This window comes from Sus scrofa, chromosome 11, assembly GCF_054392235.1.
Source record: "Sus scrofa isolate SSC_HxYL_T2T_F1_AM1 chromosome 11, Sscrofa_HxYL_maternal_Yorkshire_Landrace_v2.0, whole genome shotgun sequence".
Classification (NCBI taxonomy): domain Eukaryota; kingdom Metazoa; phylum Chordata; class Mammalia; order Artiodactyla; family Suidae; genus Sus; species Sus scrofa.
The window spans coordinates 60836560-60861545 of NC_139393.1; the positions used below are offsets into that span (position 1 = coordinate 60836560).

At 35.0% G+C, this 24986-nt stretch overlaps 1 long non-coding RNA gene across 1 annotated transcript in view; it reads right to left on the reverse strand.

The window, feature by feature from the left end:
* Positions 1-2313: 2313 nt before the first annotated feature.
* LOC146398656 (uncharacterized) overlaps positions 2314-24986 on the reverse strand; it is a 329428-nt gene continuing 306755 nt past the window's right edge. Inside the window, exons 4-6 of the long non-coding RNA XR_014819683.1 lie at positions 12481-12542; positions 6066-6126; positions 2314-3696 (exon numbers count right to left, since the gene is read on the reverse strand). This is a non-coding gene — a long non-coding RNA (uncharacterized LOC146398656). The remainder of the gene's footprint in view (positions 3697-6065; positions 6127-12480; positions 12543-24986) is intronic.

Sequence of the window (24986 nt, forward strand, 5' to 3'; positions counted from 1 at the left end):
AAGCTGACTAGTATCCATGAGGATGCCTGTTCAAACCCAGGCCTTCCTCAGTGGGTTAAGGATCTGGCATTGTTGTGAGCTATGGTGTAGGTCAAGGACACGGCTCAGATCCAGTGTTGCTGTGGTGTAGGCTGGCAGCTGTAGCTCTGATTTGACACCTAGCCTGGGAAATTCATGGCTGTATCCCTAAAAAAAAGTTAAAGTGGAATCCATCTCATATCTACACAAAAATTATTTTACAAGACTATTTTTGGCCACACCCATGGCATGTGAAAGTTCCTGGTCCCAGGATCGATTGATCAAACCCGCCCCACATAAGATTATTTTAAGAACAGATACTGATGGTGGCAATGAAGAGGAAAGTATCTGAAGGATCCCTGGGAAATAAAAAGGGATACAGAGTTTAAAAATTAAAAAGTGGAGGTAGGATTTGGATTATTATATTTAAACAATAAAAATTAAAAATACAAACAAAAAGACATTTCTCCACCTCAAAGTGTGGTGCATAATTAAATAGAGATTGCTTCATTATTAGCACAGGATTACAGGTTGGGTTCCCCACCCCATGATCTTAATTTTCATTACACACATCCCTTAGGTATTTTAATAATGTACTTTCCCTTTCTTATGTCTATTTTAAAGTGAAGAGGAAATCTGGCTTTGTATGATATATTTATTTCCTACTAATATCACAGTGCAAGTAGGTGGGCTGGCTCTCTCAGGCAGTTTCTCAGGGAGGTGAGTTCCTCCTCTCATGAGGCTCTACCACAGGAGTCCTTTGCTTCCAGTTCAAAGGCCGCAAAAGTGATAGAACACAGGGTAGTCACAGAGGCCCTAGACCCTCTGTTCACATTCTTTTGCCCAAACTCATTATATGGATCCTCTAAACTATGAAAGAGGATAGAGAATAATAATTTATGTTAGCTTAAAAAGAGAAAAATGAGAGTTAAACACTTACTAATGCCTCTTTCACTCAGTGTTTAACTACATTTAATGTATAAGCCTTCACTCTTTCACCCACATAGTACCATACATTTGCACACTATTGAAATGCAGGTGGAGTTCACATTGTGAATAAGGTGAGGTAACTGCTGCTTTACACAGGGTTTTTTTTTTTAAGCTTTTTAGAGCCACACCAACAGCATAAGGAAATTTCCAGGCTAGGGGTTGAATGGGAACTACAGCTGCTGGCCTACACCACAGCCACAGCAACTTGGGATCTGAGCTGCTTCTGAGACCTGTACCACAGCTCACGGCAACGCCATATCCTCAGCCCACTGAGTGAGGCCAGGGATCGAACCCAAGTCCTCATGGTTACTAGTAGGGTTTGTTGCTGCTGAGCCACAATGGGAAGTCCCCTGCAGAGGCATTTTTGCGTTACATGCTTCTTCAAAGGACACATGTTCAGAAAATTGCAGCACTAGCATGATCTGAGAGTGGAGTTTTGGCTTTCTGACATCAAAACCCCACCTATCAAACAAGCAACTCCATTCTACGCAGGCTCTGGTGAACCACACTGGTTTTATCAGGCTTCAGCTGGTTTTGTTATGTTACAAACAGAGGGGTTTTTTAACCAGCTGTTTCCTTATCTGCTGTTCTGTAAGGCAAGCTCAAGAATTTCTTGGGTGCAGGTTTGCATTTACCCTATGGGGTTTGATTCAGGATGAGTTTTTTAACCCCGTGGGGCAGTTTCAATATTTGGAAAAATATACACCTCACAGCAAAAAGCTGTAAGAGATGAAATGTACATTTGGCACTAATTGAAAATTTCAATCCAAAAAAATGTAATAATTCTAAAAACAAATGCACTTGATAATATACCTAATTATAAAAAGAAAAACGAGTGCTTTTAATTTGCACAATTACTGAGAGACTGGAAATACACCTCACTTAATAAGTAATAGTAAACTGATAACCAAAACAAGTGTAGATTTGGTAAACAAGGTTAATATAATCGATCCAAAAGATGTTATGTTAGACATTACATCCAAAGAACATGATATGTATTCACTGAAGTTCATATGGAACAGTGCACAAATTGATCATTCTCTGGCCCATAAAATAAGTCTTAACAAATACCAAAGGACAGTCTGAAATAATGAAAATATGTTCTCTCACCAGGCTGGAATTAAGGGAGAAATCAAGACTAAACAGATAATTATTATCCCCATTTAAACTCCCAGATGAGTATTTCCTGAACAACTTTAAGACAATAAGCTCCTGTGACAATATTTCATGAACAGGATTATGATAACAAATTTGAAATTTTAGATGAAATGGAAAATTCAATGAAAAAAATAAAAATAGAAAATAGATATGGTGTTATATTTATTAAATTCAAATTTTAATTGAAATCATTTTCACAAAGGAAACTCCAGGCCCTGTGAAATTTACCAGTGAACTATCACATGCACTTAAGAAAAAAAGAGCAACACCATTACACAAAATTTACCAGGCAATGAAAAAGAATAGCAGAAACTTGTTTTACAAAGCCAACATGATCTTAGTGGTAATATTTAATAAGTCTCTACAAGAAAAAGCAATTTTAGGTCAAGTCACATCATTTCTGGGTCCCTGCTATTTTTTTCTAGAAACAGTGTTATCAGTGTGGTTTTCTCATTAGGTCTACCTTTTTGATTGTTCATAAATACTGGAATAGGCACAGGAATTCATGGTCCAATTACAATGATCATTGCCATTGTACACCTTTCAATGAAATATGGAAACACAAAATTCCAAATAGATGACAATCTGTAAGAAACAATCTGGACAAAATATGACTCTTTCTGTTACTTGTTGAAAGTGAATCATGTTGAACACAGTACAAAAAATGTTCTGGTAACTTATCAATGTTGACAATTTTAGGAAATTCAATTACCCCTGAAATCTAGATGCAATTATAAACAGAAACTTTTTTTTTTTTTTCTGAAAGGAATCTTAAATACAAATTAGTTACAGCAGGGATTCTGTTTTACAACTCATTACAATCTGCTCAACTCACTTTGTAGAGTAGTGCCTAAGCGGCTGCTTAAAAATTACACACTTGAAAAATTCTTGTTTGCTGTAATAGATACACAGAAGTGTCATAAACCAACAGTGCTGAAAATTATTACAGTGTATGATCTTGTGTTTTTGTCACCTATAATTCCATTGATCCCTATCATTTGTTTAATTACTGCATTTAAAATATATGTGTACTGGGCTCTCATCTCCATATTATTCTAGTCTTTCACTTTTCTGGTTCTACATGATGATAATGCTACCAGTAATCAGTTCTTTATTCAGTGCAGGTATTTTGGGGAAGAAAAGTTGGAATATAGGTATATTTATGTATCACTAGAGTTTATCTTAAAGCAACTGACTTTATCTTAAAGTGACTGAATAGACATATAAAAGGTCTCATATATAGATTTTTAAATAAATATATCAAATATGTTTACATTCATTTCAAGAATATGTAAAACTCGGAGTTCCCATCATGGCTCAGTGGTTAACAAATCTGACTAAGAACCATGAGACTGTGGGTTCGATCCCTGGCCTAGCTCAGTGGGTTAAGGATCCGGTGTTGCTGTGAGCTGTGGTGTAGGTCATAGACACGGCTTGGATCTCATGTTTCTGTGTTGCTGTGGCTCTGGCATAGGCTGCTGGCTACAGCTCCAATTGGACCCCTAGCCTCCACATGATGTGAGTGCAGCCCTAGAAAAAAAGCCAAAAAAAAAAAAAAAGAAAAAAGAAGAATACGTAAAACTGTTTACCTGTGTGCACATTTTCCAAACAGATAAATAACAAGAAATTACACTAATCTGAAAGGCTAGATTTTTTTAAAATAAGCAAAATGAATTAAGCTCAGTTTGATGTTATGAATTCATTCTTATACTAATAACTGCATTTGGAGGCCAATGTCTAAACCAAAAAACAGTAATAGTAGTAGCATATAATTTTATCAACTATTTTCTAAGAGAATACTTTCATATACCTTCTCAATTATCATTAGAAAAAGATAAGGAATAAACCTCATAATCTATAAAACTAAAGTTTTCTAATTTATATTTCTTCGAGTACCCTGCTGTAGTATTTGAGAGCAATATAAATCAAACTTTAGGTAAGAGTAAAGTAATAAATATGGATTTTTAATTATGCAAAAATTATCATTCCTAAAATGGAATAAATCAAACCTGAAGGTCATCTTTAGCACATGTTTGAAAACTCAAGTTTGATATAAAAATGAAACAAAAACATGTGACCATGTGTGCGCACGCACACACACACACACACACACACACGACAGTATTTAATTTCAGTTTCATTGTGAGGATCCTTTAACTGCTCAGAAGGTGTGGCAGGGCTAATTTTTGTATTAATTATGGGATGGTATATATGAGCAATAGGGCTGAAGTAGTTTAGCAGACTTTGGTGAGAAAATTAAGAATGTAGTAAGAGAGTGGGGAAAATGATTTGGGAATAAGACCTGAAAAGGTCACCATGAAGAATATTTAATACTTTAGGATCTTTTATAAACAGCATGTCCTGACTTCTCTGTGTGCTGAGATTGTACTTTAAGAAAATTTAATTAGATAATGCCTCATCTTTTTCCTTCCAGTCTTTCTCAAAGTTCTATTATATATAAATACATTACCATATTTATATATAGATAGATAGATAGTAATATTTCAGTAAGTTTGCTGCTCCTCTGTTAAACTGAATGGACATGATTTATCTACCCAGTAGAGTTTCCTAATGAGTGATTAGACTTGGAAAGCCTCGGTAAAGGGCTGTCTCTGTTTTCTTAAGTCTCCAACTTAAATACTGCTCAAAAAATATCCATGGAAGCAAAGACATAAGGGCTTCTATGTCTCCTCTCTTTAATTTCAATATGCAAATAGAATTAGACTTAGTCTGAGAGGATAGTTTGGTTAGATTGAATAAAGTCAAGTTTCGTTCTGAAATACTCAAATATACTTCAGGTGTGAAAGCCTAAGAAAATGTTACTAGAAAAAGCATCTATAAATTGTTTTAAAATTGCCAAATTGATCTTATTTGCCAAGAATTAACCATAATTATAATTTGATGTGATCTTAATATTCTACTGGATGTTATTTTCTAATATTTGATTTAAGATTTTAGGATCTATTTTCTTAAGTGAGATTTTTGATTTCTGTGATATTCTTGCCCAGATGTAATTTTCGGGTATCCCAGCATTGTAGAATAAGTTACAAAACTTTACATTGCTTTCTTTGAAATATAATATTTTATGTATTATAACATGTTAGCTATGGCTTGCTCGTTTATTAGAATTCAGCCATAGAACCCTTGTGGCCTAATTATAGCTTGGGTGTAGAATTTTTTCCAATTCTCTGTAATTTTTCTCTTTAGTTCCTAGTTGAGTCTTTTTCTCAAAATCTAGTAGAAACATGTGCTAAGCCCCATTATACTAGACCAGAGGTCAGCAACTGTTTTCTATAAAGGTCCAGACAATAAATATTTTAGGCTTTCTGGGCTGTACTATCTCTGTTGTAACTACTAAACTCTGTTCTTATAGCACAAAAAGTAGCCGTAGGTGAATAATCATGGCTATGCTGCAATATAACTTGATTGACAAAAATATGCAGTCAGTCAGATTTTGCCTGTGGGCCGTAATATGCCTGCCCCTGTGCTAGATACGTAGGCATTCAGAGAGTTTTTTATATGAGCTGCTCTAATGTTCACATTAATTCAGTTTTAAATATCCTTCATTTTCTCTTTATACCATTGCTAGTGCTTTATATTTGAGATTCTACACATTGAAAATAAAACATTCTACCTATTAGAAATTTATCTGCACCATACATAAGCATACCTGGAACCTGAAGATTCCACAAGGAATTAAGGAACTGCTTAATTCATTTTTTTTTTTTTTTTTGCCCTGCCATGGTAAGCAAAAGTTCCCAGGCAAAGGGTCAAACCTGCACTACAGCAGCAACCAAAGCCACAGCCATGACAATGCAAGATCATTAATGCGCTGGCCACCAGGGAACTCCCAAGAACTGATTATTTCATACTTAACATTTTAACTATAGTTCACGTACCTATAATCATATTTTTCTAACTTATTTTTAGGGGAACCTTCTTATTGTACTTCCACTTGTCCTAGAAAAAAAATGTTATTTCCGTTTGTTGTTAATGTAAATTATTTTAAAGAATACACACCTAAGCTGATCACAATATTTAACATTCCATCTACATTTAAATAATAAGGGATTTGGGAAATATGTTTTTTAGGTAAATACTATGGTTAAGTCTATTTTCTTTAAAATATCTTAAAAAATTAATCATCTTTCTTTGGAGGGGGGGCTTTTTTTAGGGCCTCACCTGTAGTGTACGGAAATTCCCAGGCTAGGGGTTGAATTGGAGCTGCAGGTGCCGGCCTGTGCCACAGCCACAGCAATGCCAGACCCAAGCCAAGTCTGCGACCTACACCACAGCTCACGGCAATGCCAGATCTCTGACGCACCAAGTGAGGCCAGGAATCAAACCCGCATCCTCATGGATACTAGTTGGATTTGTTTCCACTGCTCCACAATGGGAACTCCATCAGTCTTCTTCAGTTTAATATTCCACTCTCTTCATAAACGTAAATAAAACCTTCTTTGTAGCATAAAACTTATGAAGAGTTTACGGTTAATTATAATTTTTGAAATTTGTTATTCTTATCAAAACAGTTTATGATACCACTGATTTAGATATTTAGAATCTATGTCTTCTTTAATCATATCAAAAACTGACACCTATTTTTTTTTTTTTTTTGGCCCTGTGCGTGGCATGTGGAATTTCCTGGGCCAGGGATTGAACCCAAGCCACAGCAGAGACAATACTGAATCTTTAATTGCTAAGCTACCAGGGAACTCCAAATATTTACATATTTATTTCTTTCAATTTAATCCTGTCTAGAACACAGCAGTATAGGCATTTCATCCTTGTTTTGCATATGAGAAAACTGTAAAGAAATTGAAGTACCGAATTAGGAATGAAGCTAAGATTTAAGCTTCAGTTTTTTGGAAAGCAATGTGGGTACGTTATCCTTAGCACCTGTTAAAAAAACAGTTAAAGTGGGGTTTTTTTGTTTTTTGTTTTTTGTTTTTCAGTTTGATGTAATGAATAGGTTAATAATTCTATACAGAATGTTTACACTACCTGTAAAAGTTCAGTGAGAACATCCTTAGCATGGTTTAAAAAAATAAGATCCATCAAAAAAGTCAATTATACACATGGTATGTGCTAGGTATTTGAAAGTTACACAACTGAATGAGATTATGTCTCTGTGTACTGGCAGTTCATGAGCTAGTAAAGGAAGCAGCAGTATATGAGGCAGTTATGATACAAGATAATATTTACTATAAAGATGACCCAAACAAAATGTATAGAAGAGTCTGTATTCATTATCTTAGTCGATAACAGGGTAGAAAATAATGGAGCATAAACCTTAATTATTTTAAATTTATATATTAGGACACCAATTCTCAAAGTCTTAAAATGAATTGTCTAAAGTTATACAGCTAACAGAATGTGTAAGCATCATTCAAAACCGTATTGTCTACTGCAAAATTCCAGTGCTCTCTACAATGTTGAATTGTCACCTAGCACAGATTCTTAGCATGTGATAATCATTTTTCTATCATCATACTCACCTGGGGATGTGTGTGACTCATTTTACATATAGTTAGTAACTGAAATTATACATTTGATATTAATCACTACTTTAATTAAAACTATAGGAAATTGTTACCATTGATTTAAAATGTTTCCATAGTGGAAACTTGACTTAATTTCTTTAAGTTATCAGCATATTATTTGTTTGAATGTTTAAACATAATGTTTTTTAAACCTCAGGGGGGCTATTGTTTTAGTATTATTTATTAATAATTGCTTAAATCATATTGCTATATTTGTCTCTTAGCAAAGAATCTTATTTTCAGTAACTCAGTTCTAGGCCAAACTCTTGGGAGCTCTTTTGGATATTTGACACCACTATTCTGTTCACTCTAAAAATAACAAGTTCCACAATTCTACATACTAAAGTGACTCTTCTATATTGGGTTCAATTAAAAGAAACCTTTCGTTTAAAAGCCATTCAGTAATTTCAGATTCTTGATTTAGTATAGTTAGTTACTGACCTATTCCAATAATTCATATGGTGTTTTACAGTCCAAACACTTTGGACTTTCTGTAGTTTCCCTCAAACATGTATTATATAGGTACTTACACAGCCATTAAATTGATTATCCTCATAAATAACACTAAAAAATGCTTTTTGATAAACTTGAATACTTTTTGAATTATCTTTCTTCATTCCATTAGGTGATTTATTTTAAAGAATTGTTAAAGCTTTCTTGATAACTTCAAACTAAATAATATCTTCTCTATTGTAATGGCATGATTAGGTTTGCTTCTGGGCCAGGGACATGGAAACAAATCAGAAATACTTTAAAAAGATAGGCTAAATGGACCTAAAGATAGGACCAACCCTAATTTGAAGTTGATGAGTGATCATGTCACAATTTCATAGATGCTGACAGAAGACATAAGACTCCTGGTTCAGGGACAAAGGATTTTCTTACTTGCAGCACAGCAAGAAATCTGAGCTTCATGTATACAACAATTATTCCTGTCCTCTCAAAATCCCTTGTGGATAGTTAAGAGATGGGCCCAAGTGGATATTGTGAATATAGAGGAATTTTTGGTCATAATGAGGAAGGCTGAGATTAGCAAACATCAATCTTAGAAAGGCCTGTGAGCAATCTTAACCTTTGTTTAGGAGGAAGACATTACATTGATAATCCTGGTCAGGAAAAAAAATCTATAGTTCCAGTCATACATGGCCCTAAAAGATACTGTTTTGCTTTGAGCACAATGTGTGTCACATACTTTGTGTTTAAAGATCTTCAGGAAGTTCCCGTTGTTGCTTAGTGGGTTACAAACCCTACTAGTATCCATGAGGATATAGGTTCAATCCCTGGCCTCACTCAGTGGGTTAAGCATCTGGCATTGCTGTGAGCTGCATTGTACGTCACACACAGGGCTGGATCCCATGTTGCTGTGGCTGTGGCACACATGTAGTCCAGCAGCTGCAGTTCCAATTGAATGACCCCTAGCCTAGGAACTTTCATATGCCAAAGGTGCAAAGGTGCAACCCTTAAAAAAAAAAAAAAAAAAAAAAAGTCTTCATAGTAAAAATGCACATATAATCATGGGATCATAGGTATACGCAACCAAGTGGTTTAGCTTATGGACCAATAATTGGGAAGGAGAGAAATTTGGAGAGGCCTAGAAAAGAGTTATATGGGTAGACCTACAGATGACTTTTCCAGGTGCCATTTTTGATACTGAGGATCTTAAGGATTACACACAGAATTCAATAGTCATGATGGCAAATGCAGTGGCTAGCTGGGGGCCTAAAACTAAGGGCTATAATTCTCTAAATCTAATATCCTACCAAATAATGATTATGTTTTTGGTTATCTTATAATACATTCTGGCACATCAAAAATCCTGCTTGCATAACTCCCATTAAGCTTTCCCAGATATGAATGGTCACCAACACTGAAGACATATTTGAAGAAACATGAAAATAACACTTAAGAAAAAGTTTAGAGAGGCATATAAACTCTATTTTCTATATTTAAATTATAAACTAAAACATTTTAATAAACTCTAATTTGCATCTCACAAAGATTTTTTAACAGTAAAAATCCACACATGAGGAAACTGAAATAGCATTGAATGTGTCATAAATTTATATGGTATTTTTTAAAACAATTCTGTTTTAATTTCAATGCTATTTCATTAATGGAAGTCAACTCCCAAAAGAGAAAGAAGCACACGGAAAAACACATGAGAGAACAGAAAAACTCCAAAAGTGTTGGGTTATCTATCATCTAACTAATAGGGGATGAAAGTAGATAGATAAGAGAAATTGGGTGAAAAGAAATTATTAAATCAATTAAAAGGGAATAGAGATCTCTTTAAAAATACACACACATACACACACACACACACACACACACACACACACAGAGAGTTAAATGTTAGCCTTTGGCTCCATGTGAGGAAAAGTTTTTTTTACATTGATTAGGGTGAATAATTGTAAACAACCAGAAAAACTACTCAAAATAGTGAAGTCAGTGAACTATAAGTCAGGTATATGAGTTCTAGCAAACAATGGTTTAGGAGATAAAAAAAAGTGTAAATTCCTAATCTATGCTAACTATAATTATACTTCTAATTTTAATTTTGTTAGGTATGAAGTATGTTTCCATATGAAGAATGTTTCCGTTTTTATTAGTTTATTTTTAAACTAGATTTAAGCAAAGGTTTGCTTATTACAATACATTCAAAGATGTAAAAATACTTTAAAAAGCCATGGCTGTCCTATTGCTTAAGGATCATTAAATTTTTGAATGTGAATTTGGCAAATGTGTCTTTATAAACATTCTTCATTTCATGACTTGCCTTTCATATTGGTTTTAAATGAAATTGATTTTAAATTATTATATTTTCTTCCAATCATCCCCCTTATATATGAACCAATCATGCTATTGGCTTAACTGCTGCCACTCAAAATAGGAAGAAAACTGCTGACTAAATACACTCACCATATTTTATTAAGGATGAACAATAAATATATTACATGATTACTGGGACAATTCTGGACATAGGGATAACCATCGGTATTATTTTTTTATGTTGATTATTTGCTATGAATATTTCTGGTGTGTTATTTCTGAATGAATACTCAGGATATTTCTACTTTCACTCATGCAATTATAAACATAATATTGCCAGAGCTGAATGGTTACTGGTGTCTCTTCTCTCTTCCTTAGAGTTGTATTCGAAGTAAATAATGCTAAAGAAAATTTCAGGAACACGCATATAATTTTCTGGCCAAATTAAAATAATATGAAACAAAAACTATTTAATCTAGGAGTTTCCTGTTGTGGCACAGTGGAAATGATTCTGACTGGTATCCATGAAGATGTGGGTTTGATCCCTGGCCTTGCTCAGTGGGTCGGGGATCCTATTTCAGATAGCCGTGGTGTAACAGATGCGGCTTGCTTCCCGCATTGCTGTGGTTATAGTGTGGGCCAGCAGCTGTAGCTCTGATTTGGCCCCTAGCCTGGCAACGTCTCTATGCAATGAGTGCAGCCCTAAACAGCAATTAAAAACAACAACAACAGCAAAAACTATTTAATCTAACCTTTTCATGTATAAAATATTGAATTTATTGATTTTTTTAAATGGAATAGTATTTTATTTTGAAGTTGCTATTAAGAAATGTAAGTTGGCTATTCTCTTATCCAGAATTATTTCAGAGAGCATGATAATGCAGACTCTCTAAGTAAATTTTTATACGTATAGAGGCACAAGAAATTTTAATGACTAACAAACAGCATGAAACACAGAAACAAATGAGAAAGAAACACTTTGGAAGCTAGCACATTTTATCAAGTAGGAGTAACAATAAATATAGAATTGTTGTAGGAGGAAGGGTGGGAACAGTTAAAGAAAAATCAGGAAGGATTTAGAATTTTCAAAATAAAAAAGAATAACATGTATTTGAAATATTTAAATTACCAAATACAGATAAACACATTTGGTTTTACTTTTTTTTTTTTGAATGAGAACGAAATTTTACTAACATCTGTTCTTATTTAGCCCGCTATGATTCTGACATTAGCAGTTTTTTTCTTTTATGATGCACAAAAAATCCTATTTAGTATAGTGAGTCAGTGATATTAAAGAAATGCTTGAAACTTTGTATCCCCCTCCTTCTGCTCCTTTTATTCCTCCCTCTCTCTTCTCTCTCTCTCCCACATCTATGGTATAAAATACTTTGCTTTTGTATCATAAAGCATTGTTCTGAACATTGGGTATTATTAAGTGTTTCTTAGTAATTTACATGATTATTATTAGTTTACTGATACACTATAAATAAAACTAAGAAGGACTATTTTGATTTTTCAATGTATATTTTGACTAAAAGGTAAACTTGATGAAATTAGTCTGTAAAAACACACTAAAAAGCAAAAAGATCTGTGTTTTTGATTGTGCAAATTTACAAGCTTTATTTTTTCCTTTATTTGAATATTGATAGAATTATAACTTGTGATTTCTACTAGCAGTTTTACAAACACTAATTTAATAAGTGTTTAAATATACCTTAAATCGTATTCACAGAACAGAATATATGACAACCTTCATAATTAGCCAAACTCATTGGTTAAACCTTTATTCTTTTCTTCTTAATGTCTTTGATTTTTAAATACAATAATGTAGCTCTCTGGAGAGAGCAAGAAAGGCTCCTCAGTGGGTCCAAAAATTGACTTTGGACGTAGGTAGCAACCTAGGTAGCAACTAGGTTGGAGTCTTATGGTGGCTAAGAGGTGGACCTGGGATGAGAGTTCAATGGGTTATATAACTGCAAACAATCCATGGGTTGGGGCTTACCTGGCTTCAACTTTCCACCAGTGCCAAAAAAGGAACACCTGACTTCTTATTAGCTTACCCGGCTGTGAGGGAGAAGGGGAAGAGAGCAGGCTTTGAAAGCAATCAGAAATCAAATTCTAAAAAACAAAAAAAGGAATTAGACTTTATTATAGCTACATTTAACACACAAATAATTATTCATGTCCTTCACATATGAGTAGCAGTTTTGTCTTGTTTTTAAATAACACTTTGAAAAAAAATTAAAAGATATATTGATTTTATATGTGTTATTATTTATTCATTTATTTTTAAGTGCAAACTTTTTTTTTGGTCTTTTTAGGGCTGCACCCATGGCATATGGCAGTTCTCAGGCTAGGTTTCTAATCAGAGCTGTAGTCGCCAGCCTAGGCCACAGCCACAGCAACACAGGATCCGAGCTGCGTCTGCGACCTACACCACAGCACATGGCAACGTTGGAGTGAGGCCAGGGATCAAACCTGCGTCCTCATGGGTACTGGTCAGATTTGTTTCTGCTGAGCCAAACAGGAACTCCATATATGAGTGTATTTTAAAATACGTATTTTTCCTCCCTTTAAGAGGATAACCTTTTTTTTGTTGTTGTTATTGTTTAAGATAAATAACACTTTTAATATCCATAATGATAAAAAAAAAATATCCATGCCCCAGGCTTCTTATTAAAGTTCTTGAAATTCTGGCTTAACTTTTCTTACTATTCTACTATTTTTAGTCTTATAATGTCTTTGATTTTTAAATACAATAATGTAGCTCTTATAACTGTTACCAAAGCACCGTGAGGCCAAACAATACCAAAAGTTGGAGTTTGGAGCAGAGAGTGGTTTATTGCTGGGTCATGCAAGGAGACAGGGTGGCTGGTGCCCAAAAAAGCCTCTAACTTCATGCAGACTTTCAGCAAAGTCCCCGTTTTTCTTTTTAAGGCTGCACCTTTGGCATCTGGAAGTTGTTTACAGGCTAGGGGTCAAATTGGAGCTGCAGCTGCCAGCCTATGCCACAAGCAATGGCAGATCCGAGCCACATCTGCAAGCTTTGGAGCTTGTGGCAACTCTGGATCCTTAACCCACTGAGCGAGGCCAGGGATCAAACATACTTATATCATACTTTCAAAGAACTTAGAATATATGTTGGGAAAAATTAATTTTGTGTGTCACAGCCATAATAGTGACTACATTTTGGCAAGTAGGTATTAGTGGCTTGTTAGAGCTCTCAGGTGTTTCATTTGAGCTGAGTCTCTTAAGATTTTTAGAAACACTTTCTTATTAATAAATGCTTACTGTAGAAAATGTGCAAGAAAGGAGGCTGAGGTGGCTACTATCATGCTGCTAATATTCTATTTCTCCATCTGGATCATGGTTATATGAATGATTTCACATTATGAATATATGATGAGCCAAACACTTATGATTTAGGCATCTTTCTATAAGTATGTTATACTTCAATAAACATTTATATTAAAATGCATATTAGGTACATATGACTGCATTCACTTTACACATGAAAAAACTGAATCAAGCTGAAATAATTTTTCAGGTTTACAGTTAATCACTGTCAAGATCAGTATTCATTTACTTCAATTTCATCCAAGGTACATTTCTTTTTTTTTTTTTTTCTTAAGGCTATACCCATGGCATATGGAGGTTCCTAGGTTAGGGGTTAAATCAGAGCTACAGCTGTCAGCCAAAGCCACAGCCACAGCAATGCAGGATCCAAGTCACATCTTCGACCTACACCACAGCTCACGGCAACGCCGGATCCTTAACCCACTGAGCAAGGCTAGGGATGGAACCCTCAACTTCATGGTTCCTAGCTGGATTCGTTTCCACTGCACCACGACAGTAACTCCTGCTTTGGTCAATAATTTTATTATAATAAAGTTTCGTGGAGTTCCCGCTGTGGCAAAGTGGGTTAAGAATATGCCTGGGATTGCTGTGGAGTCACAGGTTCAATCCCCAGTCCAGCACAATGGGTTAAAGTTTCTGGCATTGCTGCAGCCATGAAGAAGGTTTCAGCTGTGGCTCAGATTCAACCTCTGGCCTAGGAACTTCCATATGCCATGGGTGCGGCCATGAAAAAAAGATTCAAATAATCTGTTTCTTGAATATTTGGAAGAATTCACAATCTCATTAAAAAAAATAATAAAGTTTCATTACAATGTTTTCTTCTTATAAAAAATTGTTTTTATGCTATGTAAGTATAAAAAGAAATCCCTCCTAAGAGTATATATATTTTTAATTTACTGAATTTCAAAAGCTTAAGTAAACAAAATCGTGTTGAGATACTCATCTAGTGACTCACATTTTGCTTTGTTTCACTACTGGTAAAATAGCTTTTTCAGAGGGTGGATATTAAGATCAGGACTTTTATACAAATTGCTACTTCTGATTCCTCCTACACTGAATGTGACTAAGTGGTATTACCTTCCATACACTGGTTCTAAAAGAGTATAATAAATTTGTGTGTTCAGTTAATGAGATGGTGTCCCCGTTTCCCGCCCCTTAAAGTTTTCCTCAGAAACTAAGGAAAAGAGAAATAAATCTAATTATACCATGTATGTGAATCTATGCATTTAAACTTCAGTCATAAGGTCAAAAAAAATTTTTGAGGATATTTAAATCTAAATATTTACCAATATTTGCAAAATAGAAAAACATTGGGATGAATATTAGAGAGTCCTTGTTCTAGCAGTAACCCATGATTATTTGTTTGATTATGGACAGAATATATTAGTAATGATAATGACATAAATTACATGAGTTGATGTGTTTTTAAAAGTAGTGATTATTTGATTTGAAATTTAATGTAGCATCTACTGGAAATTTTATTTTATCATACTGGCTTCCATAGATATGGATTGTTTAGAAACAAGTCACAGATATTAGTCTCTCTTCCTAGAAGATTGCCCTGGGAAGCCTTTGTTAAGGCTTACTCTCATTGTCCTTGTATCATAGCTTCAAAAAAAAAAAAAAAAAAAAAAAGATGGCAGTTGATAAAGGTTAAAGTTTCCATTACTTAAAAAGGGCCACACGTGCGGCATATGTAAATTCCCAGGCTAGGGGGTCAAATCTGAGCTTGTGGCAGACCCTACAACCACAGCTCACAGCAATGCCTGATTTTTAACCCACTGAAAGGGACCAGGGATCAAACACTCATCCTCATGGATACTTAAGTTCGCTACTGCTGAGCCACAAGGGAAAATCCCTAGATAAATTATTTTTTGTTCTTGTTTGTCTGTTTTGTTTTTAAAGTTTCATTGAGGTATAGTTTATTTACAATAGGATAATTTCTGCTGCACAACAGTGTCTTGGTTATACATATACATAGTCATTCTTTTTCAGATTCTTTTCCTATATAATCACAAAATACTGAATTGAGTTCCCTGTGGTATACAGCAGGTCCCCGTTGACCATCTATTCCACATATAATAGTGTGCATATGGCAGTCTCAAAATCCCAATCAATCCCTCCCCACACCTTTCCTCTTTAGTAACCATAAATTTGTTTTCAAAGTCTGTGGGTCTGTTTCTATTTTGTAAATGAGTATCTTTTTGATTCTACATATAAGTGATAGCATAGCATACGATGCTTATCTTTCTGTCTTATTTCACTTGGTATGATAATCTTTAGGTCCATCCATTGCTGCAAATGGCATTAAAATTTATGTATTTTATTTTTTTGGCCATGCCCACAGCATGTGCAAGTTCCTGGGCCTGGGACGGAACCCACACCACAGCAGACATCTAAGCCACTGCAGTAATAACACTGGATCCTTAACCAACTTACCACAAGGAACAGGGCTTTCTATTTCAAAAATCGAGGCCAATGTAGATAATTTAGCATATTGCTCCAGAGGGTGTGGGTTGGTGTATGTTGATGCTTAGCTAAGTTAAATTGATCCATAGATAAGAATTAGAAGATTGGGGACTTCTGGATGGGATTTACAATAATGCTTTGGACTCCACAAGGGAAACACCACATCCAGCCCACCGATTTGGTCTGAAAATTGAACCCTCACCTCAAATAGCTCAGAAATGTCAGATGTGTTTTCCTTTTTAAATGACACTTCAATAATTGGATATGATTCTATCCTACAAATTACCAATATATTGTTCATTTATTTAATATGTGTTGAATACCTGTATTTCATTTCCATTCTGGTTTATATTGATAGATGATAGGTAAAGATAATTAACAACATTGTACATACTTTGTGAATAGACTTATTTGATTAGATAATTAAATCACATAGCGAAAGGTTTTTTAACATTTAAAAATCTCTCATTTTTACTAAAGATGCATAACATATTAGAGAAATCATAAATGTTTTGAGAAATGTCAGAAGTGAAATTTGAGTCTAAATACAATAATTAGAGTAGCAAATGAGAGTAGTTTAGACTGGCTTGAAAACAAACTCAGTATCAGTAAGTGACAGTTTTTACAATTGTAGAATATGTAATTTTTCTGATAAAAAAAGTAGGGATTGTTGGTCATTATTTTAGCCTTCATAGCATAGTTTATATTTCCATTTATTACAGGTCCTATGGTAATTTGCCTAAAAATATGTTGACAAAGATTTTTTTACATTTCTGAAAATTCTTTCCTATTAAATAACATCAAACATTTCCAATGTATCAACATAACAATCCTACTAACTATCCTCAGGCAAATGCAATTCAAAAAACTGGGATAATGTATTTTTTTCTCATTTAAAGTAAGCATGATTCATATTCTTACATTTTCATAATGTTGCCAATACTATTTAGTACTCAGACATCAATGGCAATGGGCTTAAAGTTATATGATAATTGATACAATACAGTTGTAGAAAGGAACTGAAAATTGGTTATACCAAGTGGATAAAATATAAATATGTCTGTTAACATAACTTGACATTACTGAACTCTTTTCTTTGTAATCTAATGGTTAGGTTTTGAGTAAAATGTTCACAATACCTGTAAAAGCAAATCTATGAAACTTTAGCATTTGGGGTTTTAAAATGAATGAAACTATTATTCTTAATTATTTGATGTTATCTTTCAATTCTAAAATTCTACATTTCTGAACTTTTTCAATTTAGAATTGTGCCCAAAGAATGACTGATCCCATTGAAATTCATTTGCACAGAAATTTCTTTTCCCTTATGCCTCCATGGAAATTATGCTTTCTCATTTCCTTTTCTAACTCCATTTTTTTTCATTCTATTCAATTTATAGCAGCCAACATCTTCTCATCACAATATTAAGTCCTATCATCTCTAATTCTGTTAAGTTACCCTTCTATAGTCTCTTTTACCCTATCCTTCATTCCTCTTTCTCTCTCTCTCTTTCTCTCTCTCTCTATATATATACTTTATATATATATAGAGAGAGAGTAAGAATATAAATATCCTGAAGTTATTATAACCTACCATGTGTCAGGTTTGGTTTTAAATCTCAGCTAAATCATTTACCAGTTGTGTGATTTGGGGCATTTTTATTTAACCTCTAAAATTTTCCATTTTCTCAACTCTTGAAGGGTAATAACAGGGATGTGGATGGGCTGCATTCCAGTGGGGTTCCTTTTCTTTTTCTCTCTCTCTTTTTATGGCCATACCTGCATCATAAGGAAGTTCTTGGGCTAAGGGTTGAATTAGAGCTGCAGCTACTGGCCTACACCACAGCCACAGCAACACTGGACACTGCAGCTTGTGGCAATGCCAGATCTTTAAACCACTGAGTGAGGCCTGGGATCGAACTCACATCCTCATGGATACTATGGTGAGCTACAGCAGGAACTCCATAGGTTAAATTTTTAACAACTATGTATTCCTTGTCCTCTTCCTGTCTTGACATCCCCCCCTTTTTAAATGATAAATAACCAAGCTAGTGTATTTTTTGTGTATAAAACACATGGCTAGATTATTAGTTAGACTTAAGGTCTGCTGTGAGCTACTGAAAGCCAAAAAGAGCAGTGAATTAAATAGGAGAGGAATTCTTTCCCTAAAATATAAATTTCAAGTGTAAGCACTCAAGGCTGGTATGACAGCCCTAAGGTCATCAGAAATCCTGGCAATCCTCATTACTAATCCAATCTGGGAAACAAAATCTCATTCTAGCTCTCAGGAAAGATGGAGTGAAGAAAGAAAGAGGTAAGGAGAAAATAAGAGATGTCTTTTTCTAATGACTCTTAGAAGCTGGTAGCTGGCACTTACACATGCCTCTCATTGATCAGAAGTGTAATCATACGGCCATTCCTGGTTGAGAGAAAATCCTTTTTTCCAAATGAAAATGCACCAGCTAAAAACCTGGGATTTTATTACTATGTCAGAATGAAGGAAAGAATATTGGAGCCCCATAAATATTTCTGTAATCTCAACCCTTCACTGTTAAATGACCTATGTACACCATTTTTCTTGAACCAAGAACTTATTCAACCTACCAAAGAAAGGCAATTCAGCTACATCTACTTCAAGGTCTAAGACCACTTGTTTTTATATGCTCTTCTCCTTCTGGTTCACAAGAAAGAAAATAGGGAGTTTCCATCATGGTGCAGTGGAAACAAATTCAACTAGTAACCATGATGTTGTGAGTTCAATCCCTGGCCTTGCTCAGTGGGTTAAGGATCTGGTGTTGCCATGAGCTGTGGTGTAAGTTGAAGACATGGCTCGGACCTTGTGTGGCTGTGGTCTAGGCTGGCAGCTGTAGCTCTGATTTGACCCCTAGCCTGGGAACCTTCATATGCCGCAGGTGCGGACTTGAAAAGAAAGAAAATAAATAAATAGATATATACATAAATGCATATATACATAAATACATACATTCACATACATTTACACGTTCATGTATAAGGCTTTTACAGGTTAATATAGGTAATGAACTGAATTAATATAGGCATGAACTGAATTATATAATTAAATCAAGCCTCAGCATGTGAGACCATGGAAAAGAAATCCAGGCCAATTAATTGCCAACAAAAATACCTGTTATACAGTAAAATAATAGGAATAGAATAACCATGAGATTTAAATTTTAAAAAAAGAAATTGTGGAGTTCCCATCGTGGTGCAGTGGTTAACAAATCCAACTAGAAGCCATGAGGTTGCGGGTTCGGTCCCTGCCCTTGCTCAGTGGGTTAACGATCCCGCGTTGCCGTGAGCTGTGGTGTAGGTTGCAGACGTGGCTCGGATCCCGCATTGCTGTTGCTCTGGCGTAGGCCGGTGGCTACAGCTCCGATTGGACCCCTAGCCTGGGAACCTCCATATGCCGTGGGAGCGGCCCAAGAAATAGCAAAAAGACAAAAAAAAAAAAAAAGAAATTGTGAAACATATAAAAGAGGTTATTAAATTCTATTTTCTTGGAAACATAAAAGCTTTCTTTGCCATCAGTAAAATAAATTCCTTAGTCATCCCATATCCTATCTGTCAGCAAAGAGTTCTTTTAGGAGTTCATCCCCCAACCCCCACATTTTCCTTTGAAACCCCTGGCTTTCTCTGGGCATTCTTTCTTGGGTGTTATCAGAAAATGATTACATTACAATATCTAATAAAAGTGATGTATATTAGTCCATTGTTGAAGGCTTCACATTCTTATTGACTTCCTCCTGCAGAAGTGTGTTTGATGGTTTGCAGATGCAGCTTTAGAAAATGAACATGATTTTGTAGACTATGCTTTTTAGTTGTTTTGGAAATTCATTCCAGTCAAAACATAGTGTTGTATTGTTTTGTTTTGTTTTGTTCTTTTGTCTTTTTGAGGCTGCTCCCAGGGCATATGGAGGTTCCCAGGCTAGTGGTCTAATCAGAACTGTTGCTGCAGGCCTACACCACAGCCACAGCAATGCCAGATCTGAGCCACATCTGTGACCTACACCACAGCTCACAGAAACACCAGATCCTTAACACACTGAGTGAGGCCAGGGATCAAACCCACAACCTCATGGTTCCTAGTCGGATTTGTTTCTGCTGTGTCAAGAAGGGAACTCCAAAACATAGCATTTTTGTAATTTAATTTTTCCAGTCACTTTTATGTGCAAGTAACAAAGATTTCATGTGAATATAGTTCTGAGTATTCAGATGAAGTCTTTATTTATTTTTCCACTTCTCAACTTACAGGAAAATACTTGAAGTATGTCTGATAACATGGACCTGGCTGGAAAAGGAACACCACAAATACTTTGTAATCTAATAGTCCAAAATCTGTACCTTACGGTGACATCAGAATTGCCAGTACTGACAAATTGAAACAAACCAACCAACCAACCAACCAAAAAACCCCCTCACTACTAATCTCTTTCGGCTTCTTTAACCTTCCAGGCTCGAAAATATCAGACTCAGAAATTTTAGATAGTAGAGCACAGGCAGAAAATTCCTTTTTAAGGCTCTACTCTATTCTCTTCTCAGCTTACATTCTGGCTGGATCAAGGCTAAATTTACCTCTTTCATAGAATTTGGCTGAAAGGAGCAAAATGTGGCAAATATACATCCGCATTAAACATTTTTCTATAATTTTCCCATAACAACGTTTTGGTTGGATTATATTTTGGCTTCTACAGTGAAACAAGTCATTCTTTAATCATATGGTTTTTTTTTTTCCTACCTCATAAAAAGGATCATCAGTTTTCTACTCTGTCTCCAACTCTTTGCTGCCTATTTCTTGTCTGCTTCTACTAAGCCAATGCAAAATTTTCAGGTTTTGTTACATGTAGCAATCCACTTCCAGATAACAAAATTCTGTTGCCTAAAATTAAGTTAAGATGACAATGATACAAAATCTGAAATATTACACAGAAGTATATTTCTTTTGCACATAAAAGCTATCTGAGTAGTCCATAGCTGGCATGCTATGGCCCCTTGATTGTCATAGGCAAAAACGTATTCTGTCTCTTCTCAACCAGGCTCAACTTGTGACTCCTGACTCATTGTCCAGGATTATTCTTTAATCCCAATGTGATTTCTGTATTCCAGATAGTGAGAATGAGGAGCAAGGGCAACATAAGGGGCCAAATGGAGCATACTCGATATTTTTAGGAAATTTCCCAGAAGCACTGTTTCCATATTATTAACTGAAATTTCATTTTTTGACTGAGATGGTTCAAAGGAGAACTAGAAAGGATTTATTATTCCAGGTTCTCATGTTCCTATATGATATTTAGTGTTGCTAATGGAATAAGAGGAAACAGATATTAGGGATTAACAAAGAGTCCTTGAAAAAAATTAACATAATAAAATGGAGATAAGATGGCTTTTGACCTAAAATGATGCTGGTGCACTTATTGTAGGTGAAGTAGCAAATCTGTCTGATGTTGGCTGGTTCCTAAATACTGCTCTGCATTCTTGCAATCACTTCTAACTGCCTTCCCACCAAGAATGCTATTTTTCAATATCATTCACCCAGGAAAATATATAATATATGTATTGGGGCACTTCCATAACTGCAAAATAAAACAGTAGATTAGATGACCGCAGAATTCTCCAATATTGATTATTCTATGAGTTTCTTTTCTAAGAATAATGTAATTATTTTGTTATCATTTCAATATACTGTGAAGTCCTAGTAAGTAGAAACAGTGTGAATTGTTTTCATCTTTAACTATATTACACAAAATGACCCTACCTGGAAAGTTTTATGACTTCAATACATTTTTAATGAACAAATGTGTAAATGATATAATTTACATATATCTAGAACAAGCCTCAAGTAGTTTGTTTTACAAAATCCAAGACAGCACATTTATCAATGGAAAGACAGAAGATAATATTAGTGATAGTAGATTTTTGGAAAATTCTGTTTTCACAAAAGTTTCCTATCAAAAATTTTTGGTAGAGTACACCTAGAAAATATGACTGTAAATTAGGCCAAGGAAGAACTGGCATTTCTATAAAAAGAATAAAATAAAAAATTAATACTAATATAGCACTGATGTTTCATAGGTTCGCTAGCTTCATCTACTGTGCCTTGAAAACACTTACTGGCTTATAATTGCTGCTTCCTCTCCTCAGGACAAAATCTGAGTAACAAATCATCCTCAAGTTTGTAATCATTTACTTTTCTACATTTTAATTGAAGTATAATTGATATACAATAAACTGCACATATTTAAAATGTACAATTTGATAATTTTGAACGGATAATTTTAGTGTCTATATTTATATTATTGTGAAACTAAATACTAGATGTCAGGACCAAGGCAGATTCTTATCCATTACAGCAGCTACCACACTATTTCTCCTTTACCCCAGTTCTTTCCCCTTCTCAAAAGAGATGAGAGGCAGGTTTACAGGTTTCGATTGAAAGGGTCGGCGTATAGGAGAGAAACCCTGTAATCCAATCTAGGAGCTGGAACCTTATACAGGACAGCTTGCACCTCTGGGCTCCTCAGCATCTGAAGAGAAAGAGAAATTCAGTTTCCCTAGAGGAAGCAAGTTCCTTTTGGGAAGAGACTGGGAGGAGCCCTACAATCTTCAACCTTGTTGTGTAAACAGATGCCTATAGTGAGGAAATTAGACAGGCTCCCAGTTAATACCCTGAGATCTTATCACCTTTTAAAAGGTGTATATGCATAGGCTCCTCCCTTCTCTGTCTCTTGGCTCTTCAGTGACCCTTAACTTCCAAAGCTTGTTCTTTAACCAAGGTCCCACATTACTTTATTCAGAGTCCTCACTGCAGAAACAGGACAATGTTTTCTCTATGTGTCTCCCAGTGGCATGTGAAAGCAACCACCTTAAGCAAGATAGGGAGCATATCTACACCCCCAGATTTCTTCATCCTCTTTTATAATTATTCTTTACTGCTCCTCTCTCTGAGGCAGGAAAGACAGGGCCAGGCCCAAGGACAGCCTCCTCATGTATAGGCATTAGAAGAAGGCAAAGCCACCTCCCTGTTTTGCACTTAATGAGGCCATGATACACGGCATAATGGCATCTAACAGAAACAAACTTTGTAGCATCTCAAAAAGAAACTCTGACCAAGAAAACAGTGGAGTGTAAGCAATAAAAAATGAACAGGTTTCTCATGACTGTGTATAAAGCTCCACATGTGGTGTTCAACTAGTAAGGGGAAAATTTAAGGGAAGACAGCTTTTTGAGGGCATGTACAAATTACCCATGACATTTTTCACAGAACTAAAACAAACAATCCAAAAATTTATATGGAACCACAAAAGACCCAGAATTGCCAAAGCAATCCTGAGAAACAAAAACCAAGCAGGAGGCATAACGCTCCCCAGACCTCAAGCAATATTACAAAGCCACAGTCATCAGGACAGTGTGGTACTGCTACCAAAAGACACATACAGACCAATGGAACAGAATAGAGAACGCAGAAATCAACCCTTACACCTATGGTCAATTAATCTTTGACAAAGGAGGCAAGGGCATTCACTTTATTTCATAGGCTTTTCCTTTTGTTCTCATTTATGTGGTTAGTGTAATCTGTGTAATTCACCATGTTGCTAATCTGATTTGAGAAACTCACTCTTGAGGTTATTCATTAAATATTTTTGGCATTAACATAGACTTAAAAGCTTTTTTCCTATGCAGGAAGGCAAATATTAATCAGATAATTTGAACTGATAGATACATTATTCTACATACATTATCATACTAAAACAGAAGAAAGTTTATTTCAGAAAAATAGCTAAATACTATTCTAATCCCAAACTGACAGCAAATCATATATGATCAGACAGCCCAGGAATTGGAGAGAACAATACAAGCACTTGGAATTATACTAGTGAGGCACAGTGAAAATATGGTGTTCGTGTATTATTGGCTGTTAACCAAATTTATGAATGCAGTATAACAAAAATCTTTCTAGTAAGATGGTGTGTGTGTGTGAGTGGGAGAGAGAGAGATTTTATTTTCTTTTAGGACAACTGTTATCGATTTAGTGTTCTGGGAATGAAGAGTTATCAAATATCGATCCATTATACCAACAGAAACCAAGACATCCTAAAGAAAAAATCAGATGACTTTGTTTGAAATTATTTAGAGAAAAAAGAAAATATAAAGGCTTTCAAGTGCTAGTTGACATTAAACAAAGTAGTTTAACAACATTGACTCTATTATTTCTTGATTAACTGGATTTGGAAATAAAATGTATGTCCAATTTAAATTAGAAATTTTCCTGTCGGAATGAAGTAGAGATGGGAGATCGTCTTTCACGCAGCTCATTTTGAAAGCTCACGTTTAGTGAATGTTGATATTATTATTCACTTGCCAAATATAATACCTTTTATCTCAAGTAGATAATAAGTATTAAAATTCTTAAAGCTGTGTGAGTTTTAGCAAAAGCAGCCATAATGTGACAATCAAACAATATAGTGTACAAGCCAGTCTTTTAAGTTCATTTTCTTGTCAAACACCAAGTGACATATGTGTCATATGTGCACATTTTGTTTTAAAAAATGTTTGGGGTTTATCATCTAAGCACTCGACTTGCAATGTCTAAATTCAAGGAATTTGAGGTTACAGTCTCAACTGATTTGAATTTGATTAGCGTTTTACTGTATTTCTTTTTTAAAA